This window comes from Phyllostomus discolor, chromosome 7 (genome assembly GCF_004126475.2).
Source record: "Phyllostomus discolor isolate MPI-MPIP mPhyDis1 chromosome 7, mPhyDis1.pri.v3, whole genome shotgun sequence".
Lineage (NCBI taxonomy): Eukaryota > Metazoa > Chordata > Mammalia > Chiroptera > Phyllostomidae > Phyllostomus > Phyllostomus discolor.
Genome location: NC_040909.2, coordinates 73,081,002 through 73,086,537, shown reverse-complemented (window position 1 = coordinate 73,086,537; position 5,536 = coordinate 73,081,002). Strand labels below are relative to the sequence as shown.

At 39.7% G+C, this 5,536-nt stretch overlaps 1 pseudogene; it reads left to right on the top strand.

The window, feature by feature from the left end:
- Window positions 1-1,686: 1,686 nt before the first annotated feature.
- LOC114501377 lies at window positions 1,687-5,320 on the top strand (annotated as a pseudogene).
- The last annotated feature ends 216 nt before the right edge of the window (window positions 5,321-5,536 follow it).

Below are 5,536 nucleotides of genomic sequence, written 5' to 3'. Positions count from 1 at the left end.
CTTACTTAAAGCTTATTTCTATTAGGTTTTAGATTTTGGTGTCTAAAGGGAGAAATTTGTAAAATGATTTTTTTGGCCAATTCTCTCATGTAAAAGACCAGCAGAAATCCACCGCTGTCAGGGTACAAAGAGGAGCTCTCAAGCTTGCTGTTGGCAAGATTTTTGCACATCTTCAAGAGGGATTTGAAAGGGGGTAGGTGAAGATCTCCAGCCAGGTTTGGTCTTAGAACACACACAGTTCCTCACCTGGGAACTGGCCCTGCTTTGTGGGAAAGCCCACTGTTCCTGATGCTCTGGACAGGGAGGAAGCACTGTCCTGATGTTTCTCTCCCTCCTGGGATCCAGCTGAGAGCTGGTTCTCCCTGTGATCAGGACAGGAGAGAGTGAGAGGCTGAGCAGGACCCTACCCGGGTTTTCCACTGGGCTTCCCATGCCTGTAGCTGGATGTCCCCCCTCAAAGCAGGTTACAACAATAGAAGTCTGCACTATTGCTGCTGGTGAGGGCATTATATTGTAACAAGAGGAGCAGATTTGCTGGTATTTTATAAATTCAGGAAGGAAGAGAAAGAAAAGCTATCAGAATGACTCAGAGTTTACATGATTGGGAAAACAGAGCAAAACAGGACCACTGAAACCAAGGGGCCAAAATGGAAGTGCTATAAATTGTGGGGAAAATGTAAGGATGCTTCTAATAAACTACATGGCTTAGAGTAACAGCCATGTTCATGAATGTTTGGAAATGAAGCTGGAGTGGTTAAAATATATTGATTTGTTGCTCAAGTGATTATGATCCAATGTTATGGTGAGATACTTCGAAAAAAAATTTGGTCCTAATTGAGAGAGTGAAGTTGGTCCTTCAGGATGTTGAAACTTTGCTGTAGTCCCCAAAAACATATTAATTCATTCATTATCTGTTGACATCGCAGATTGAGTTTAACTTTTAGAATGCAATTAATACATTTAGTTTTGGTGGTTCTTTCAGTAGACTTTAAATAGCCAGATTAATTCTGAAAATGATTGTCTGCATTTTCTGATTTTTCAGACAAGGAGAGTCCAATAACACCTCAGTGATTCTACACATTTGTTTGACGAGATCTGAAAGGAGGGGCTGCTGAATCAGAGGAAATTTTGTGCCTCAAGGATGGAGTGGAAGGAGATGAAGTGAAACACAGGATGATGAAAAAAAGCAGCTGTTAACATGTATCAGGTGCTCAATACACACTGAGTGGTGTTCTTAGCATTATATATAATGAGCTAATTTGATCTTCAGCAGCCCAATTAAATAATAATTATTAGATGTTAAACATTAAAAAATTGATTTTAGAGTGAGAGGGAAGGAGAGAGAGACATGAATTTGTTGTTCCACTTATTTATGCATTCTTTGGTTGACCAGACCAGGGATTGAAGCGACAACCTTGGTGTATCTGGACTACACTCTAGTAAATGGAGCTACCTGGACACAGTCAATAATAAGTATGAGCACTTCTTTGCCATAAGGAAGCTAAAGTACAGAGAGGTTAGCAGATTTGCCCAAGGTTCCAAGGTTGCTGGATGGTCTGACCAAGGAAGCATTATGAACACTTCCTAGTGGGGTATTATCTTTGCCTGGCTTGATAAATTGGCAGTAGAAAAACTGGAGAAACTATCTCCTAGGAGACAGTGTTGCTTCTAGTGTCAAGTGGTAACATGGGACTCAACATCAGGAAAAGAGACATTTTCCTTCCATTTTCCAAAACCAAAGGGAAGCCTCAGGCTCTGGGTGGCTTCTGTTTGGAACCCATAGCCCTTGAGAAGCTCCACACCCAAAGAGCACCCAGAGCCCTGCAGTTGAGGAACGTTTCTCAGGTGCAAATGAGTGGTAAATTGCATGAGAGAGAGAGGGGTGGGGGGTATTCAGCCTTTCTGGCCTTAACCTCAGTCTTGCTCAGTAGCCCCAAGGGACTAAAGGATGTGCAGTTAGAAACTAGCCAAGGGTTAAGGTTCTGCAGTAACTCAAAGGAGGCTTCCAAACTAGCAAAGCTCAGGAAAGTGCAACTTAATTGTATCTACAGGCAGGTGAGATCTGGAGATTTGCTGAAGGAATGAACACTGACCATTTTAAAGATAACTGTTTATTCTCTTCACTTTTACTCTATTATTGTAAGTGCCAAAACCTGTTCAGAGAAAGAAATGAGGGAACATTTCCTATTAGAAACAGAACTTACCTTAGATATTGAGTGTTTTGGGAGGGCTTTTTACATCTGAGCTTCAGTACAAAACAGCCTGAGCATTGCTTTGTTTCTGCTGACAATCTTTCCCTAAATAGTATATTTTTGAATCCTTTGAGGACATGAGGACCCTTTTCCTGGCAAAGACTGAGGCCCATTGGTATAATATAGTACTTGCACAGAATTTAGGACAAGACCGATGGAGTTTTTTTTTTTTTTTTTTTTGAAACATCTATAGATTTGTTTGGGGGGGTTCATTAAATTTGTTATCTTCAAAATGTTTGTGTCCAGTCAAATAGGCCCTCAGTAAATGTTATTAAGGAATGAAATGTAGACTTCCCTTGATCTCTTGTTTATTTAGACCTTGGCCTTAAACCTGACCATGTGTAGATAGCAGCTGTCTTCCTCTAAAGAAGCATTTGATCTTAGGAAAATGCTCCACTTCTCTGGGTCAACATTCATCTACCTGAGTCCAAGTTCCCTTTAGCTCTCACCTCTGTCTCATGCTATTTTTCAGTTGGCTCATCAGTCATGCTGCCTAATTCTGGAAGATGTTCAGGGCCCTGTTACCTTCAGTGCTGCAGTGTGGTGAGACTGCACTGGGGGAGGCTGGAGGGAATGGTACAGTTTGGTGTCTGTGTGGTTTCTCTTTGCTTGATGGGGCTGAAGTATCGACTGGAATGTTTTCTCCTTACTTTGCACTTTGCATTATTCTTTGTTGTGACACACCATTGAGATTCTGACTTAATAGTCTGGTGATATTATTTTCTCAAGTCACAAGTTATGCCTCAGGTAAGAGCACACTGGAGCAGTATGCTGGAAACTTTTCCATATATTCACTAAACTACTAATGCTATTTCAATGACACTCTAGTAGGCATACTGTCCTTATATATTGATACTTTGTTAGCAGCTTTCAATTATATTTTTTAAGAATCTGAAAAAAAGTCATGTAGGTAGGTGATTATTAGCTCTGCTAAAAACAGAGATTTAGAGAAATTAAGAGCATTGTCTAAATTCTTGTACTGTAAGATAAATTTCTGGTCCACATATGTGATTTTTTCTAACAAGATGTAAAATAGATAAATAGATGAATATATAAATATATAAATACAGGTATGTTCAGTAACCTAGTACTTATTAAAATATTCTTCAGAACACTTCTAAAAGATAGCTCAGAATATTATCTTCATTCTATAGATCAGGGGACAGTTTGGACAAGGTAGAAATTCAATCATTCACGTACCAACATATTAACAGAAAAATTGTTTTTGGAGATCACATTCTTCTAAATGATGTGTTGAAACAGAAGAGTGCTGTTTCAGAGAGACATAAGTGCTCCAAATGAAATAAAACAGGGTGACATGATGCTATAAAGTGATTGGGGTAGGAGAAGCCAAAATTAGCTATGGTGGCCTCAGAAGGCCTTTTAGTGAGGTCTCAGAGCTGAGACCTCAATGTGGGGTGGGAGGAACTTGTGCATATTTAGGGAAAAATGGAATTAATGTCTGCAAAGTCTTGGAAGAAGTCAGGACTCATAAAGGAGGGGACAAAAACAAGTCCAGTTGTTGTTTATTTATAGCGCTTGGCGTTGTCTGAAACAATGTCACTTGTGAAATTATTGTCTATCACCCTTACAAGAATATAAATTCCAAATCCCAGGGACTTTGTTTTTACCCTGTTTATTATTCTTTTCCAGCACCTAGCAAATAATAGTCTGGCAGATAATGGGTATATAGTAATATTACTGAATGAAAGAAAAAAATATGCTAGGTATATGAAGTCTTTCCAGCCCAGCTCCTGACTTTTCAGGCAAGTTAACAGAACCCAGCAGAGGTGAAAAGTTTTCCAGGGGGAATGGGACCAGGTCTAGGCTTTTGGTTGATGGGCCTCTGATTTTTTCCTTTGTACAATCCTGCCCTCTACTGCTTCAACTGTCAAGAACCAGTCAAATATATTAAAAGCACAGGTTCTGCCAGATAGAATGGTCTGCTTTCTGGATTTCACATTCTAAGGGTCATATTTGAAAAATCTTGTGTGTTCCATCTAAAGAAAAAAGAGAGAAAGTGAGAAAGAGATTTTCAGCACTGAGGAGAGAACCAAATAGAATGTGCCTTTTCTCCAAGCATTAAAACCAATATGAGATTTTGCAGAGCTTTTCCAGCAGTGCAACTTCACCTCAGTCAGATTCTCCAACTTATCTCACAGCATGGCTCCAAAATGCCTGTCTTCAACTCCCACCCTTAATGAAGAAATTGAGACCTCCTCCCTGCCCCTAAGCCAGAGAAGAAGTCAACTGTTCTGGATTTGCCAAAAGGAGAAAAAGAACAGCTAGATGCAATTGAACATATTGATGAAGTACAAAATGAAATAGACAGACTTAATGAAGAAGCCAGGGAGGAGATTTTGAAAGTAGAACAGAAAATATAATAAACTCTGCCAACCATCTTTTTAGAAGAGGTCAGAATTGGATTACCAAAATTCCAATTTGGGGGTAACAACATTTGTCAACCATCCACAAGTGTCTGCACTGCTTAGGGAAGAGGATGAAAGGCCACTGCATTATTTGGACAAGAGTTGAAGTGACAGAATTTGAAGATATTAAATGAGGTTACAGAATAGATTATTATTTTGATGAAAATCCCTATTTAAAAAATGAAGTTCTCTCCAAAGAATTTCATCTGAACAAGAGTGGTGATACATCTCAAAATCCCCTGAGTCAAATGAAAATCTGGAAAGGACTTGAAAAAACATTCAAGGTCAAATGCAGAATAAAGCCAGCAGGAAGAGGGCAGCATGAAGAACTGGAAGCTTTTTTACCTGGTTTACTGACCATATCTGATGCAGGTGCAGATGAGTTAGTAGAAGTCATTAAAGACAATATTTGGCCAAATCCATTGGAGTACTTCTTGGTCCCTGATATGGATGACAAACAAGGGGGAAGGAGAAGAAGATGATGATTATGATGATGAAGAGGAGGAAGGGTTGGAAGATATTGATGGAAGAAGGGGATGAAGGTGAAGGTGAAGAAGATGAAGACGATGATGAGGGAGAAGGAGAAGAAGATGAAGGAGAAGACGACTAATGGACACTGATGGACCTCCAAATTTTTAACTTTTCTCCAGTCCCTGGGAACAAGTTTCAGGTCTTCTTCCCCCCTCTTTGCTCATCTCTCTGTTTCTGAGGTCTCTTTTCTCTCCTTTACACCATGGTTTCTCACCTTATTGGGGGGATGTACCTTGAGCAGAATACAGTGGGGAAAAAAACCTCTGCCCCTTTCTCTTCCAAGTCATTTTATCCTTTCCTATCTTGACAAAACCTTATGGAATC